Source organism: Corvus hawaiiensis, chromosome 3 (assembly GCF_020740725.1).
Source record: "Corvus hawaiiensis isolate bCorHaw1 chromosome 3, bCorHaw1.pri.cur, whole genome shotgun sequence".
Taxonomy (NCBI): domain Eukaryota; kingdom Metazoa; phylum Chordata; class Aves; order Passeriformes; family Corvidae; genus Corvus; species Corvus hawaiiensis.
In genome coordinates, this window is record NC_063215.1 from 91,627,191 (window position 1) to 91,646,090 (window position 18,900).

An 18,900-nucleotide genomic window follows, 5' to 3' on the forward strand; every position below is an offset into this window, starting at 1 on the left:
GAAAGCCACAAGGCCCCCCTGAGCGAGGCTGGGAGATGGCTGATCATACAGTGCTGGGTCATTACAGTCTGGGTGAGTGAAGACAGCAGGATTAGCTCCAAAGACAAAAATTTGGTGTGGTTGTTTAAAGAGGGGGAGCAGTCACTGTGGGAACAGATAGAACAGTACAGAAAATGTACAGCTCTATGTGTTCTGGGTAGATGTGACTGAGTACATGTAGTGGTTTGGTCCAAAATACTCATTACTGTTTATCTGCTGTGAGATAAGAATTAGGAGAAATGCAAAGCAGGCACCAAACTTGAAAGAATATAAGGAAGTTTATTAACAGACCTAAAAGAGGGAAAAAAAGAAAAAAAAATTATACCACCTTCAGAACTCTCCTCCTCCCCCCACCTTCCTCCCTTCTCCCACTGACAATGTGAAAAGACAACCCTTAAGATGTTCAGTCTGTTTACCACTTCCATAATAACCTTGTTTAGTCCATTTAGAAAGAGAAGTCTCTTCTTGCTCATGCTATGAAAACATTGTCACAACGAGACAGCTGCCCACTTCCAAATATTGTTCAGTCCATTTAGGAAGAGGAGTCTCTCTGCCTGCGTGTGAGTCCTTTCCCCCGACTTGCAGCTTTTCCTGCAACTGCTTTCGAGGGTCCACTCTTGAAGTTTTTTGGGGTACAGTTTTAAGGTTGAGCCGTTCAGAAACAAAAACAGAGGCCCTTCTTCTTCCCTGGGAGCAAAGGGTCTTCATCATCTTCATCGTTAGGACTATCTCTGGGAGCATCTCTAGGAACTGAGGTTTTCTCCTTTCCCATTTGGAGCAAAAGTCCTCATCTGGTTCATCTCTCCCTGTCCAAACTTCTCATGAAATTACAGCTGCGTCAGCATCTGCCTATCTCAGCGCAGGTGCTTTTGCTCACGAGTTGAACACTCCACCCCCCATATCTTCATGAAATTACAACGGGATACTCTGATATATCATAGCTTCACAACAGAATTTCAGCTTTAAGCATCTCCTCTCTCTCTTTCCCTCAGGTTTTCAGCTCTTCACAGCTCTAAAAGGGTTAATCTCACCTCGGCCTTGCAGCTTTGCAGCTGGAATGTTGAATTTTTCTTATCGCAGTGGAGAGGGGGGAGAGCTGAGCCGCTCCGGCTGCCCACGGCAAGGCAGTGGCGGGGGGGGGGTGTTCCACGGCTGGAACAGGTCCATCGGCTCCAGGATGCCCGTGGCCCGGCCCGGCCTGGCCCAAGCAGGGCCTGGCCGGGCCCGCTGGCCCCCACACGGGGCCTGCAGCCACCTGTCCCAGCACCGGAAACGAGAGAGAGCTTGGAGGGGGAGTTTGCCTATTCTTAAATGTGGATAACAGAGGTGGTCACAACTTTAAGTGGCTTAGAGAATTGTCCATATTCAAACTGGCCAGCTGATAGGTTCTATCAGTTCCCAGAGGAAACTGTAAGCACCCCTTAGCAAGGACATCCCTTCCGGGACTATGCTTGCTAACCTATTACAGTACAGTACCTAAAATGCATCTTTTTATGCTGTGCCAAGCACAGATTTTTTGGTTTGTAGAGCCTGCATCCCCATATTTTTGTGCAGATATATTCCCCTCCATTTGCCAAAGGTTTACAGAAGGTAAAACTAAAGCAACAGTCGTGTAGTAAACTCCAAAAAAGTGATCCAGGTTTTCAGTCGAGCTCTTTGGACTTTTGTTCAAACTTATCTGGTCAATGATAGGCTACAAAGAAATATTCACTTTGCTGATATGGGCCAAAGATGTTGATGACTGTAACCCACTCTTCTGCCACAAAAAATATGAGTCTAAAAGGACAGCCCCCATTATGAATGAATGATTGCTTTTCTAGAAAATTGTCGTCATTGTCACCATCACCCTTGACCAGTCCCAGAATCATCAAGGGCTTCGCACATATCCAGGAATCCAGGACTGAGGGAGAAATGGGATTTCCTCTTCTCCCTCTTCTTCTTTCCTAAAGTCAGATTTGACTGTTCATAACTGTGGATCAAATGAGCCCTATGAAGCCCTTCAGAAACACAGGACTCCTGAATGGCAAAGTTCTATCTTATAAAATGTCTCATAACTACCCTAGGAGAGTTGATCTGACCATAGCCAGTGCGTCGTTCTGTGTGCCTCCATGGACTCAGGATGGCATTTCCTGGGAGACACAGCAGCAGCAGCAGCAGCAGCACCAGTACAGCACTGCACCTGCAGAAGTCCATAATAAACAATTCTGTAGATGCCACAATGCTTTCAACACAAAAAGGCTGAGTTAAAGGAGTTGTAATTGCCTTATGTTTCTTAACATCTGTTCAATGAACCAAGCCTCCAACTTTGTTTATTCTTGCTCTGAAGCTAGGTATTCTCTGCAAGCTGAATTTTTTTTTTTTGTAAGGACACATAGTTACCAGAAATGTTTCTGCCTCACCTGAGCATGACACTGGTATTGTCTATCTGCAGAATCACCTCCAAAAGTGTTAGAAAGGAATTGCAGTATGGAGACTGGATGGTTAAATACTCATTTTAACTACTTACTGAAGTGTGAAAAGGAAAATATTATGGTAGCACCTCAACATGTTTCTGCTGATATTGCCGAGTCATGGCAAGGCTGAGATATGTTACGCAAGCTGCTACGGTTCATCGATGCTCAGAAATCTTTGTTTACAGCTCATCCACATGGGAAGCACTGGATTAGGGGGGTATCTGTTGGGAGTTTTGTCCTCACACTGCTAAGATGCACTGAAGATAGCTAGTGGCTTGACTGCAAGATTAGAAGATTTTTACATTCTCTTTTCTGAGCCACATATGAGGCAACAAATGTACCATATCCATTGGTTTTAGCGTGGTTGGTGTTATCATAGTCTCCCCAGCTGAGCAGCTACTGCAGTTGGTGTCAGCTGCTATAGCTGTGAGTTGCTCCCAAGAGTCACATCTTACAGGCAGCCTTTGTTGCTTATATTTGCTCTAGCCTTTGTGGACAGACAGAGCTCAGGAGGGTCTGCATCCTGGCTGACTTCTTTCTGCACTGCAAATAATACAGGCTTATTGAAACATTCTTAATCTGCATAATCAGGACAGAAGATGAATATGAACAGATTTACTCATAAAATTTCTCTCTCTCCTACTTCTGTGCTCCCAGACCTCCTCTGTGAACAGCCTCTTCTGCAAAGTATTTTGCTATTTCTGGATCTCTTCCAAGACAGAAAGCAGAAGAGCACCAATACTGCTCAGGGTTAGCTGAGTTTAAAAGCAAAAACGTGAAAAACAAAACTCAGGCAACCTAAATTGTATCTGAAACCAGTATAGTTTGCCAGAGGTTATTTAACCTAAATCAGTTCACTCATCTCTTCCCTCATTTCGTTCCAATGTTTATTTTACACAGAAATTAATAGAGATGGTAAGTGATCACTCTTTCTAAGACATTTACAAATGAACCAACATCTTGAATTTGCACTGCCCAGAGCTGGTATTGTAAGTTCAGTTTTCACAAAAATGCCTGCAGAGCGGGGTGGCTTGTGGAGCCCATGTGAAATTCGTCAGGCTGAAGTGGCTCTAACGAGAATCAGATAAAAGGCCAGTTAAGCAGTGCCCTGGCTATGGATAGCTGGCTGCCAACAGCCACTTTTGCTATAGAATAGAAGAAATAAGGCAAGTGGGATGGTCAGAGGGCACAGAGGGAAGGCAGCAGGAGAAGAAATTTGGAGATGGATGCCAAGGCACAAGGTGGAACAAATCTGCTGAGTGATACACTTCCTGCTCGTGTCAAGCAGAAAAGGATAATATCCCAGATGCTTCCCTTCCCACAGGGATGGTTATCCCTGTTGTCTGCTCCTAGAAACTTCCTTCCTCTCTCCCCTTTTCCCTCTCATCAAGAAACACAAGTTCTCAGTCTGTTGGCTAGGGCATGATGCTGCCCCACCCATACCCACTCAGCCTTGGAAAGGGGTGAAGGGGGAAAGGGACACTCTCAGACTGGACGTCCTGCCCCAGGACTGCCCCAGACTCTTGGGTGCAATCCCAGCACAGCCTGGCTCCTCCCCAGGTCAGAAAACCGTAACAGATTCAGTGCAGGCCTGCTGGGACTGGATGGCAGGTCCTGTGCTCTCCTGTCTTACTACAAGGCTCAACTTTACATCAAGTGATTTGTCAGTATTTTCCTGCTAGCATTTGGCTTTTGTCTTGGCTTTGCTTCCCACTGTTATTAACTGTCCTGACAAATGAAAGTCATTCTGAAACTATGTGGCTTTGTAATTATTATCTTTGGTAAATGTTTTGAAAGCTGAAGAGTTGCTGTTTGCTCCCTCACAAGCTGCAAATGCCTGCCAGAAGTTCAATTTAACTGTCAACACCTCTGCTTGTGAACTTAAATATTTTGGAGTCTGTCTTTATGGTTACATATATTAGCATGTTCTGCTTTCTGTAGGACAGACAACTGGTTGCTAATAAGAATGTACTCCTGTTTAGTCATGTTTCTTTATTTAAGGCTGCTGTTGAACAAATCTTTATCTCTCTGTGCTAGAATTCATGTCAGAAATAGGTTCTGAGTTCACTGTTGATTAAAGACCTTTAGGGCACCAGTACCTTAAAAAATAATTCAGATGCTGTATAACCTCATGACTGATATTGCTATCAGCTCTTTGAAGGTGGAATGGTAATGCCTGGAAAAACTTGTGATAGGTCTCTCCCATTTCCATGAGTACTTTCATGCACAGATACAAGCATGTTTGGTAACTGCAGGGGAAGAATTTGTGAGCACTGAATTAGGCACAGTGACAACCAGGTGGAGAAACAGGTTGAGAATGGAGGTTTAATAGATGTATTCAGCCTGTAACAAATGAATCAACCCTCGTATTTCATTGCAGTTGATGACAAACCCTGTGTTCACTTCTTTGGAAATCAGCAAGGTTAAAAGCAATATTGGCAGGAAATTGGTACCTTGGGTGCTTCTGAAAATTCTCCCTAAGATTTAGGTCTTCAGCCTGATGCTCAACTCCCATTGACTTTAGATGGAATTAGAAACCTGTGTGATCTTGAGATCTGGGGCCACAGAAAGATTTCAAAAAATGCTGATGCACCTAGTTGCCTTTAATTTCACGTGAGAAATTTCATCTGCATCTCTAAGTTCCAGAAGACCAAAAAAACTCAATCCCTCCTCATTCCTTTGCATCCTCTGTTCTTACAAGGAGTAGGTATAGGAATTATTTGAGGTGGGATATACTCAGACCTCTCTGAGTTTGGCAGGGTTATTAAAGGAGGCTAAAAGGATTCAGTACACACTAACCTTTACAATATAATGGGAGCTGGGTACGACATCCCAGAAATTGCCTGCTAACTCTGTATTAAGCTCCTCTTCATTAAGAACCCTGTACACTCCCAAATGACAATTCTTTTACCCTGGCTGGACAGTGGTCCAGCTACAGCCTACTTCCCGTGGGAAGAAGCAGGAGTTTCTGGTTAATAGAAGAATAAGAGAGAATATGTCCTAAAATCCTCTCATGCTGAGGAATGATTGGGCATGACCACAGTTCCTTTTGGGGGGACAGGCAAAGTGGGTAACTCTCTCTTCCAGATTTCCTGAGTTTTATGGGCCCTCTTTCATATTGTCGTCCATAAGGAAATGGCATGATTTTCAAGGTCGCAATGGCAGTCCTCTGAAAGTCATTTCTGCTAAGTCTAGGTCTCTCCCTTTGGTATTTGGGCAAGAATTCGGTTAAAAAGTAGAAAATTCGTTGTTCAGGATGTTTCTGTGGATGACATCAGCAAATCCCTTAATAAATGCCACAGAAAACAAATGACAAAATCTCTGTAAAGATGAGCTATTAATTAGGCCATTTGTCTCATATGTCACCACCTTATCAGTTATACTACATCTCTTTCTATTTTCCAACAAAAACAAAGCTGCTTTTATATTAATTTTGGTCTTTGTCATAGAAGGAATTGGGTTTGCATTCTTTGCTGGGATTTTGTGTGTGTTTGTGTCAGGAATAAATACATTAATGACACCTTGAGAGCAAAAAACTCTTTAACGTGGAAGAGAAATAATCTCCAAAGCAGAACAGAGCACGCTGAGGCATAAATAGGACAGACTGGGTGACAGTAAGTACGAGCAGCTGGCCAGAACAGATCCACAGACGGAGTGGAGCTATATGGTGATAAGGGATTCATTTAGCTCTAAGAAGTGCCTAATATGGCAAAATAGCCCAAATGATAGGGTTTCCCTAATCGCCATGGATAAATTTCATGCCATGCCTGAGAGTCTCATTGCATTAGCACCTTTAACTCACCTAGATTCAATTGTGGCCCTGTGAAAGCTCAGAGAGCTCAGCCTTCCAACACTGCCTTTGTGTACTTCTTCTTTATCAGTGAAGATTTCATCTCACAGCCACTCACATGCAGTGTTGTAAAAGTAAGTTGAGAACTAAGGTCTTCAGCAAGGTATACTTAAAATGTGAATTGTTGGTCAATAGGGAATATAATCCCACAGTTCAGATGTATGTGGTGAATGTGCCTGGAGCTTGATTTCTCAGAAAGCACTTACACATGAAGCTGAGTTTTAGAACTGCCAAGAAATGTCAACATTGCCACCAGGACAATCTAAGAGAGTGTAGCAGCACATGGAGCTTCGATATATTTATTAAGAATATAAGCATAAGAATAGAATCGGCCACAAGAGAACATTCTAGAGGAATCAACAAAAACATCTTTTTAATGAGAAGGCTGCTCTGGAAGGTGGTATAAAGAACAATTTTGCTATGCGAAAAATGGCAGCAAATGAGCAGAAAGACTGGGAGAACTGGCAACTGAACTTTAGTTTCTCAGCATCTGTGAACAAAGGTAGCAAACTAGGTGAGTTGCCTGGAAAGTCAACCAAAGCTCCATGAAAGGGTATTTACATAGGTTTTAAACACCTTGTAGGTAGTATTGAAGGGAGAATCAGCTATTGTGGGCAAAAGAGGAAGTTTTGGTTGTTAAACCAGGACTGATGGTTTCTATTTTGCCTCCCTAAACAGCCCTGGGCACTTTGGTGCTAGTGCTGTGTCAAGCCTCACAACCACTCCGCTGTCCCCAGGCAGGACACAAGCAAATCCTGAAACACAGAGGACTCTGCACAGGTATGATGTGAAATGACTGAGCCAGCTGGTGAAGGGTGACCTTAGCAAGCTGTGCCTTTGCCACACTGCCTGCCCTGTGTGCCTGTGCAGCCTCCTCATGCCCCAGCACACCTCGGAGCAGTCCTTGTCACCAGCATTGCTACTCTTTGCAGGGGCAAGGATGAGGAGAATTGTTTTCAGATCATTACGATTTTAATCTGTCGTTTGCCGTTTGTATTCCCAATTGTCAAGCAAGAGAGATGAAAAATCGCTGCAAAATCTTTTAGTGACACTGAAGTTGTATAGCCAGGTGCCTCTGATGCCTTTTCCTGGTCTTAAAATCAAGAGCCATACACGGTTAGAAGGGGAAAAGGGATTTTACCTTGGTATTTATTTTAAGGATCCTTAGGTGCACATATCCAGGTCATGTGCATCGAGATGCACCCCGTCGAGGGTGCCCCCAAAGATCGGGTATAACATTATAGGTTTTACTAATTAGCATATCTATCAAAGATTCCCCAATGAGAGGCTCAAGTGAGCCCCCCCTCCCCAAGGAACCTTCCCCTGGATGGTTCTATCTTGGTTTACAGAATGTGTTCTGGAGAGGACCTTGGGGTCTGGGGCACACTGATCCCTAGCTACGAAGCTTCTAAAATGTTGAGTCTCTTAGCTGAACAAACAAGTTCAAGAATTTTGGCAAAAAGCACTAGGAATACAGAAGTTGTAAAAAGGTATAACAGGAGTATAAAAGAAAAGGCAAAAATCTTCATGACATCACCTCTGTACATGGCTTCCTCTTTGTTGCATGGCCAAGAGATGTGTACTGCAATGGGATATATGAGCAACTGAGGGATGGAGTTTCCCTGGTCCAGTTCTTTGCTGATAGCTGCTCTCTCTCAGTAGAAAATCTGTACCCATATTTATACCTGAAGTAGAGAAATCTTGATATATGCAAGGATATGTTCAAAAATAATGGAGATTTACACTTCAACAGAACTCACACCCTTTGCAATTTTACCTATTGTGAGTGCACATGCGCATATTTTGGGCTGATTTTCTCTGTCGGCTGAGCAAAAGATAGTGCGGAATACTTCAACTTTTGAAAGTTCTTCATTAAATGCCTTGGGACTGTGATGCTGATCCTGTCCCAGAAAATGCTTAAGGGCCGTCTGCAAGGCTCACCTGCCCAGCTAATCTCTTGTTTCTCGTTGGAACCCTTTCAGAGAGATTTTATGCTTGCACAGTTCTCTAATACACCCATCTGAAAGGCATCAGAGAAGTGCCAAAATGAGTGTCATACTTGTTGGCGAGGACAGATGTGGAAGATCCCTGCCTCATTTCATGCTGCCACGACAAGCCTTTGTTTTCCACACACATGCACAACTCTGACTTCTGCTTGACTCTCCAGGGGAGAGAGATGCTGAAATGCCTTGTTCCAGATGCACACTTTTGAACAGGGTGTTTAGCAAAGCTCATTCATCAACAGAACCTGTACTGTCACCTTCCAAACAGCAAGAGAGAGAGGAATGTGTCAATGAGTCAAAGTCTTCAGTGCTGTGCAAAGAGTTTACCCTCCACCTCGCTGAACCTGCAGCCTTGGTAAAGTGGCCAGAATCAATATAATGTATATTGAAAGAGGCATGGATATGGTTTTTGGAGAGAATTCCCTTACCATGTGAGCCAAGGAAGTACCATCAGTCCCTGGACCTACATTCCATCAGAAAGCCAAATCATTCTTTCCTGTTCTCCTCCTGCACCCTGAGGATTGCACACCTTTTTTCCTTAATAGGTCTGTTAACATAACAGGGCACGGTGGCTGCTCTGGAAGCACCCACATACCTCAAAACCCTGCAGTGACATGTTCAGATCTACCTGTTTGTTGGTGGTAGCCTGACTGCTACACTGGGAATAGCCTCAAGCTCAAATGCTCTCAGACAGGCACGTTTCTGAAGGCAAGGAGCTGTCCGTCTCCATTTCTTCCCTCCTTCCATCTTAAAACATGAAAGAATATACATTTCAGAGTCTCTTTAGGATTTATTTTAATCTTTTGCCTTGTCACAGGAGCCAAACTGTCACAAAAAGTGTGGGCACATGACATCAGATGTCCAACAGGTGACTAGACTGCCCTGTAAACCAAGCTTAACATCAGTTGCCAAACGCGATTTAACAACCTTACTTCATAATCCAAAATCCTAAATTTTGCTTTATGATCTTTGTGTTTCCTTCCATCTCAACAACGTGACAACACAGATATTGCCTTAAGGAGGTGCAGTAACAAACATTCAGCTTAGGCAGTGACAGGGCCACATCTGACCTCAAACAAATCCTCAGTACCTTGAGGCCTCATGCCCGCCTCCACACCAACCCCTTATTTGAACAAAATTTCCTGAATGTTGACATCCCTATCCAACCTCAGTAACATGGTGTGATTGCAATGGGGTCCAGTGCCAGTAAATGGATTGGGTTCACTGTTAGTGAGTGCTTATACCAATATATTGCACAGTTTCTGCAACCCACAGATCCCAGGACAATTGTTCTACCTGAACACTCAGTAGCCACGTGACTGCACACAGCTGGGCTTCTCTGAAGCTTTTTCACTGCTGGGGAATTACTTTTTATTGTGTCCAGAAGCACAGTTCCCAAATAAAGTCAAGATTTCCAGTGTATGAATTCACAGGAACTTTTCTTCTTTCCAAATAACTCAAAAATATTCTTCAAAACATTCATTCAGAATTCAGATTCAGGTACAACAATTAAATGAATGGAACTCCTAAACTCAAGGATAGCAGAATAATTCACAGTCTTTGGAGTTTTTGGCAGTAAGGCAAGCATGAAATAGCATGAATTATGGCATTGCCTGAATGCTCCAGTTCATGTCTCAGGTAACCATTTGCCTTCAGACCACAGAGGAGGAGGAGGAAGAGCTGCTGTGCTGTTGAATTGTTTAACAGTAGCTGTAACCACTGTCTCGACCCACACCCTGGTGCAGTCTCCTCACTTTCTGGCTCCTGCTGATGATTATACCATGGCAGCTTGTCTCTTTGGTAAATTGATTCTTCAGTCTGGTTACGTTTTCAGGTATTAATGCATTTAGAGAGATCTCTAATCCATCCCAAGACGAAACTATGATTCAATCCAAAAGGTTAATGCATTGCTTTTACATGGTACTGTGAATAAGTTGAACTTGTATGTTATCACTCATTGTTTAAACACTGTAACACCTCACAAATGCACAATGTCTTTCAGACAGGAACTTCAAAGCATTTTTTCAGTCACCAATTTAACCCCACAGTGCAGCAGCCAAGTCAGCTGGCAGATACAGCTTTCCTCTTTTTAGGTAGGTAAACTGAGGCAGAGAAAACCCAAACACATATGTTCAATATGACTTATTTTCAAAGACACCAGCTCCTTACAGCTGCCATTGCTTTAGGATTCCTACATATTTCTGAACTTCAGATAACATTTCTTGAAATAAATAATGAAGTGAATAATGAAGTGAACAAAACATAAATAAAGATGACAGAGTATGAATGTATTTTCCTGCCCTTTTTGTGATCCTTCAGACCTCATAACTTCTTTATACATCCAAGGAAAATTAATGGAAGGGCAGGGGCTTGGGGGTTATTTTGCCAGAAGGAATGGTTTGTGTTCCTGAGCAAAGACACCTAATTTTTAGTGAAAGCTGAAAAGAGGAAGAAAATTCCATACTACTGGTATTATATATTCCCTTGTTTATGCACACTGGCCTGTGTCCAAAGCAGAGCGCGTGGAAACCATATGACTACTATTGAATATGTGCCTAAATCAAATTTGCAGTGTTTTTCCTCTGCTTGCCAAGCACAAGCCTCCAGTGGGGTTAGATACCATATGTTAGGTAGAAAACAGGTTGCAGTTTTATTGCCTACCTTTCCAGGTACAGGACAATCTTGCCAAACTAAGTGACATCCAATTGTATAGGAACTCCATAAACGTCTGGCTTAGTCTGGGTCCCAAAGCCCATCCTAATTTCTCCAAAATGATTGATCAAAGCAGACACCTACTCCTTCAAAGGCAGAGTCTTTAAGCAGAGAGGGAAGTGAAGAAGGTAAGGCTTTGGCTCTTTCCTTCATCTGAACTTGGGGAAAACACATTTGCAGGAGAGATTGTTAGAGAAGGCATCAGGAAGCAGCACGTACCGTGCACCGCTGTACTCTTTACAGCAACACTAAAAATTTCAAAATGTGTTTTTGCTCCTTGTTGGCACAAACCCAAATCTTTTAGAACAGAGTCTGTGCTGTAGATTAAATATGTGTTTTGCTGCTCATAACTCCAGGCAGAAATGAAAGACTCTGGTCCAGCTGCCAGTTTCAAAGGGAAGGGGTTCAAATATGGTTTTCCACTTCTGGCCAGGAACTAAAATGGAAGACTAGCCACTGGGCAGCTGTCATTTTGTTTAGAAATATGGAGTCTTCTAACATAAATGCTAAGAGTGGCCATAGTGAATCAAAGCAAAGTTCAATTTAGCACAGCAACCTGTCTCTAAGAGACAGCAAACTCACATAACCACGTTGCAACAGCTTGCTGCTCAGGGACTTCCAGATCCAAAATAATTTTATTTAGTGGGTCTAAATTGATGGCTTTCTCTTCTGCTAATTTTCCCTATCACTACCTGAGTCAAGGTCAGCTTTCACCACTCACAGCATCCCACAGCCCAGCATTCCTATGGTTTCCAGACATGTTGTGTAAAGGAATACTTTCTTCTGCTTGTTTTGAATCTTCCATTTTTTTTCTTATAAAGTATTATTCCATATACTTGGCCACCTGTCACCCTTCTCTGAACTTCTTCCAGCTTTGCTATACTCTCTTAGAGATGAGGAGCTCAGAACAACATAAAAATGATACACATGGAAAGGGTATGCTGTAGATTTGAGCCATCACTTTATATAGGTCACTTTTACTCCATATGTATTTGCATTTATTTAAATTGAATCTCATCTGCTATCTCAGGGCAGAATTTCTTCACCTGGAGTACATTACAGAGCATGACACATGTCAGTTTATGGAGGCTCACTTCAAAGAATGTCCTGAGCAAGAAAACATAGCACACCTACCACACAAAGTACACAAAAAACCACCTGTATGGGGGGACTCACACTTCTGAAAATGAAGGATTTCCAGATCAAAAATTGAGTAAAAGGATGAAAGTAGGAACGCATCCTGTATATTGAGCTAGGCATGAAGTATAATTATACAAGAATGTGAAAATGTTTTTTTATATTCTCTTCGGGAGGAAAAGTTTCAAAAGCCCATCTAAAATACTGCATGACCACTGGGTTGTTTATAATGTCTAATAACTACTTTTAGCACTTACTTACCTAGCAGAGATGATAACTGGCATCCACATGCAAATTTGCAGGCAACAATCAGTTGTGGGCTACACAACAAACACATATCAAAGTCACCTGGGTCTCAAACATGGAACACTTGGCATTGGCATTACATACCTCAAGTGGCATTATCTCTGTGTCCTACTTGACTGCAGACACTCAGAAGTGGATATCCAAACACAATAGCTTTGCTCCAATCTTGGTTAAAATAATTTATTTATCATATTTACTATTTACAATCCAAAGCTGATCAGAAACTGACTTTACTCTTGAGCTAAAGTTTCCAGATCATCAGATCACAAATTCTAGGCCCCATTTCTTTTTGAGAAGGCCCTATGATCTCCATGCTTAACCTCAATCCTCTTGGAACTCAAATGCTTGATCCAGTCTTCTGAGATTTATGTACTGGTGATCTGTGCAAGACTTTAAAAAATCAAAACTTTCACAAAGCCACAGTGTCTCCAACCTAGAGCTGCCTATTGAACTGCTGGATATAGAACAGTTTTCCCTGGCTGATCATGGTAACCACATGAGCCTTTACAGGGTTCCCAGAGATGTTGTCTCCTGTCCAGTCACTGCTGTCACTTCCTACCACCATGACTGTGATGCCTGGGACTCTCCATTGCAGCTCAGAGAAAAGAATACAAAGAGACACCAGCCTGAAGCAACTAATCCAAACAGTGAGAGCAGCTGAACTGCTGGGGAAAGGGTTTCCGTACTGACAGAGAACAGCACTGCCTAAGCACTCTAGTTCAAAACAAATAGGAAGCCAGGCAGACAGGCAAGTGGAAAATGCAGATATCAGGGTCCAGTGGAAAATAAAGAAAGGAAAATGTTCAGCCTATAATCAATCATGGGTACAAAAAGACTCATGTTACATTTCAGCACTGTGATTATCCCATGGTAGTGGGGATCTGCCCTAGGATGGGTCTTCTGACAGAGCAGCAGTATCTGCTGTATAATTTTACCAGCTCTGAAGGTGCTCTAGATGCATGCACTGTGGAAGAAACATATTGACTAAAAGATTACAGCCCTTCTACTGGGTGCACTTACAGCCACTTACAGGCTAATGGATCAAGTCGCTTCTAGGTGGATGGGAAGCCCTCTGAAATCCATTCCAAGAAACACCACTAAACAACAGTAATAGACTGTCTGTAGCTATCCTCACATGGAGAATTAAAAATATAAAGCAGAGTCAGAAAAGCCTTGGGAAAAATATGTGCAGTGATTGGTTGTATTAAGTGAAACAAATTTAAGGCCAGTGAGAAGCTGGGAAACCTGTGAAAACAGAAAAGCTTTCTCACTGGACACAAGCATAACTAGTGCTTTGGAGTCCTGGCCATCAGTAGTGAGCAGGGCACTGCAAAGCACAGACTTGATTGCCACACAAAGGGACATGGCCAAGTAAAGACAGTTGCCAGTTTTCCGTTTACCTCAGCTCTCTGTTTGGCTCATTGATCTACCTGAACACCTACAGGAAGACATCAGATCAGGTGGGAAGAAAGTCCAGACCTGCGATGTTGCAGTATAAAAATTCACCCTCCCAACAGCACAGACAAGATGGACAGGAGAAGGCAAAGTCTGCTTCACTTGATGTTACAGCCTGGTAACCAGACAAAAAACATGGTAGCCAAATGAGCAGCTCCTGAATGACTGGAGAAAAGTGGTTGAAGCAGCCCCACAATTAAGCAGGTTTGATAGTCTTGAAATTCTTTTCTAAAGCAATAACAAAAGGCAGCAGTCCAAGTTTCACTAGAAAAGAGATCATACAAGAAACACAGATACACAACCATGAAGAGAAAGCTTCAGATAGCTCCAAGAAATAAAGAAGTAAATGGCTGGTTGACATGAGTATAGAAGCCAAGGCCTTGGGTAGAAAAGTCAGGAGAAACAAGGAGATTGTGAACAAATCAAATCCACATGATGCAAACCAAGAAAAGGAATTCAGTGACCAGATGGAAGGCTCACAATGTCAGATATATCATAAGCAGCAGAAGACATGCTCATGGAAGGGGATTCACAAAAGGGGTATCAACCATTTAGTCTGTGATGGGTTGCTGGTAAAAGAATTTCTTGTGGGGGTACAGACTCTGGAGTGACACTGAGCAACACAGTGAACACTTGACATGTGTCTCGTGCTCTCGTGCTGTCATACCTGTGTCACACTCATCTGCAGTGCAGTGATCCTTCTCCATGGACTTGTGGGGTCAAACCAGGTACTTGGTCCAGTATTCGACAGGCCAGCCAGTTGTGCCTGCTGTAGGGGGCTCTGGGACCATGGCATCTGGAGCTCACAGTGCAGGTCTGTGACTGGGACTGTCCTCCCAGAGGTTTCACAGGAATCCCACTGAAATGTTCAACCTTTGGCAGCAACCTCCATCTCTTCTTTTTACTGCCCACTAAGTAGGACATTTTCCCACTGGACACAAGCTCCCAGAATCTCTCATGGGAACAGTATATTTTTGCTCTAGCCAATCTCAGGGTCTTTGTTTTGGTACTAATACCCATTTTCACACAAAAGGCACATGCACAGAAAGATTTAACACTGAGGCAAGGGCAACAGAAAATTAGCTACTAATTTTTGTAGCAATTTCCAAGCATTTGTTTTCTCTGGATTTGAGGCAGGTTGGGTTAAAACTCCTTAAATGCTATAAACATTAATTTTAAAAGACAGTCTTCCTTTGGGCACCATCAGAGCAATGGAAACAACCACAGAAAATACAGTGGAATCAGGTATCACTTGTAAGAAAGTAACTGGGGATGTAGTATTCCATTACACAGGATGCATTTGTACCATTTTAGCTTGCACAGATGGAAATATAGTTCAATGTTTCAACATCATTTGACTTTCACGTGTTAAAATATTGATAAGTGCTGCACAGGATAATGCCCCTATGGTTTCAAGTAGTAACTGGAGCATGATGTTTATTGAAGTGAAATACAGCAAAGCCTTTAACAAGTATTTAAAATTCTGAGAATCATTCTCAACACTGTCATAGATTATTTCTTTATTTTTCTTCAGTTAATCTTTGTTGATATCTTCCAGTTTGTGGGTGTTAAAATAGAAGTCATCTTTTGATCACCTCAATGCTTCTGTGTTACAAGACACTCTTTAGAAAAAAAATTAAAAGATCTTCTATTTGAAAACTACAATGTTGCTGTCATACACAAAATAACAAGCTTCAATAAAGAAAAACAGTGCTACATAAAATAGGCATAAATGGACCATAGACTCCCTGTTCTAAATATTTATGGACCTTTACGCTGCAGCAAGAACATCTGAAAGCCATAAAACACATGATTATCCAAATTGCTCAACGAGGTCTAACTTGTATCATGTCAAAGCTTCAGTTCTAAAATGCACCATATTTCCTACACCACTTATGATTGCTAAGACCAAATTAGTCCAGCCAGAAGTCAGCAGAGACCAGAAAAGATGTCACTTCGATCTATTTGAAGGGAAGATGAACCATGAAGCATTTTCTGAAAGTGCATATCACAGAGGTAAGACCATCATTCATTCAGAACTCATCTATCCAGGCAGCAGCATCAGATTTGGCACAGAGATGCTTTGGTCCCCTATGAAAGCAAGGCTTCATTTAATACTTCCCATTGGCACAAGCATGGAAAAAAATCAAAGAGTTCGCCGCATATAGTTCAGGTGAACGGACTGGAAAGGGTATAATGTTCCCTGAATGTTATTTGGAGGAAAAAGAAGAGTTTCCAAGTACTGGAGCAACCATGCATTGGGGTACACAAGTCTGCAAGGGATTTAGGAACTTGACGTTTAAACATCAAGGTAATTAAAGGTAATTCTTAGAATGTACTCTTTAACCACATCATCTCATGTGAACCCTGAGTAGGCCAGATCCACATGGGAAGCCTGAATAATTCCCAAATGAATGTTCAGTACCAGGAGCAGTGTTTGTAATTCATGCATAAAGGTGCATGGCAACTCTTCTCCTCTCCACCTAACCTCATGGCAGTTTCAAAGACCAAGCAGTATTCATTGTTAGACCATAAACAGAATATTGTTCTCCTCTTCTTAAAACAAAATAAGAAAAATAAATCCTATTTATCCTATTGCGCTTTGTCTGACTGTAGGAATATCAGCTTACATGGAGTATTGCTTAAGGCATTCATATCTCAATAGTTGTCCTCTGAACACCATTCAAATTAAATGTGAGTTCCCTTGTTTCCTAATACATACACATATTTTAGCACATAAATCATAGTAATAAGAGTTATCAGTTTCAGTGTAAATTATTATTTTGCAGAGCAGTCAGTCTTCTGTCCCTCTAGTCACTTTATTATCTGATAATTAGAACTCGTTATAAAAGTTCTAAGTTGTCAATTTCAATACTGGTTGATGAAAATTCTGTGAATGTTCTTTGCAAAGAATACCGGAACATTTAATTTCTAAGTTGTTGAGGTGCTTCCCTTTGGTTTTATAATTTATATCAAGAGAATAGAAAAGTTAATATTATTAAGTCAAAAGAACTCCATGCTAGCATGAAACAGAAGATTTACTGAAACAGAAGATTCTGGTAGTTCATGTAGATATTCATGAATATCTGAAATTTCAAAATTTTGTCTCTGTTGTCTTAAAAGAAAAGTTTGAAATGTTAATCTTTGCATGGAAGGAGGTTAACATTTCAAAATTTTGTTTGAAACTCAGTTTTGTAATCCACTGAAAATGTTGAACAACAGGAATCAATTGACCTCAAAGTACCACTTATAAGTGGTACAAGAAGTAGTACAAACCATCTCAGAAAAAAGAATTGTATTACTATGAATTAGTGATGCAGCAAGATGTTCAGGCTACTCATTATGTTTCACACTGTGATATGTTGAACTCTATTTAAAACAACAATAACATAGTTTTTCCACTGGGCTTTGCAGAATCCTTCTTGATGTCCCTTTATACAAGATTATGGGCCATTCCCTTGAATAAAATTAATCTCTGGTTTAATGAAAGCTAGTCAAGTCTCAACACAAAACCCATTGAATGATTTGGAATGTGCAAAATGACACAAATCTTTCTCCTGCACCACAGCTCAAGCTGAGAACACACCTCAGCTGTGTTCTCAGTATGTTTGCATCTCAGTCACAGAGGACCCATATGATCATATGCTATACTGCCCAAAAAATAATTTTCTCATGTGCAGAGAGGCATTTAACCAGAGATATCGTGTAACATCTTCTATGGCCATCTGTTCAACCTCAGGAGCACAGGTATTTTAGAGCAGCACACAGGTTAAGTGCTCACAGCCAGGATTTGCCTCCATACAGCCCTGTATTGCAGTGACTAGTGCATTGTGCAAGTGGAAGTGAAAGTGGCTAGCAGATTAAAATCCAGATGATCATGGATCATAAGTTGTCAGGTGGATGTTACACCAGCAGAGCAGAATGTATAATGAATATGTCCTGCTAAAAAAAAAAAGCTAAGTGCTTTTAAAGATAATGTTCTGTTTGATGTTCATATAAGCTGAGGCAGAATCTCTTTGAATAAGCTAACCCAGACAAACAGCAGTAAAAGAGCAGGTAGCTGGTAACTTCCCAGGATGGCTAGTTAGTCATTCAGGAGCCAAAAGCTGTCACATCTGCTCTCTACAGGTATGAGTGTCACCGTATTGCTTAATCAGAAACAAGCCACAATTAAAGAGGGAGTGACCCTCAGAGATCTCATGGAGATGGATGTGACACTCTGCCATTGTGTGAAGGCCTTATTCGGCTGATCAATACCTCAACTACCTCATACCGGACTGCTCCTCTGCTCACATCTCATGGAAACTGTCAAAATGGGCAGAGTATGTAGGGGGGGGTGGGAGGGGATCACCAGGGCATGCCTGTTTCGTGACATACTGTAAATGTCTTTGGTCTTACTTTAAAAATCTACAGTTTTGAAATACATATTATAATTTTTTGCATATCCTTAAAAAAGCCTGTATGCTTTGTTTGATACAGAAGTCGAGGCCAGTGGGAACCTGTAGGTTGTGCTTTCATTGATTAGCTATATGAAGGAAAGCACAGTGTGTCCTGAGTATGTTCAGACAATGCTGTTTAGCTGGCTTTTCAGAATGAGGCACAAACAACTTAAGGTCTCTGCATTGCATCACTTGCATTGTTGGTGTTCTCCTGCCAACTGGAGTTCTAAACTCTGCATTCTTAGCGTCATTTGGGTGAAGATCCCTGCTGCCAAAGGTCAGGTGTCCCAGAAACTGTGACATAGATCCAGGGGATGGTTAAAATAGTCAGGCAGATTTATGAATCAAGAAATGCAACTCAGAAACCTCAGAAACCTATTTCCTAAAAACTAAACCTAAGGCATTGAAGGAATTAGGACTTAGATAAGTCACCACCCTAGAGGGATATGGCCCATCCAGTCAGAACTCCTTTCCTTAAGCTGGATTTCTGTCACATGGAAGTAGGA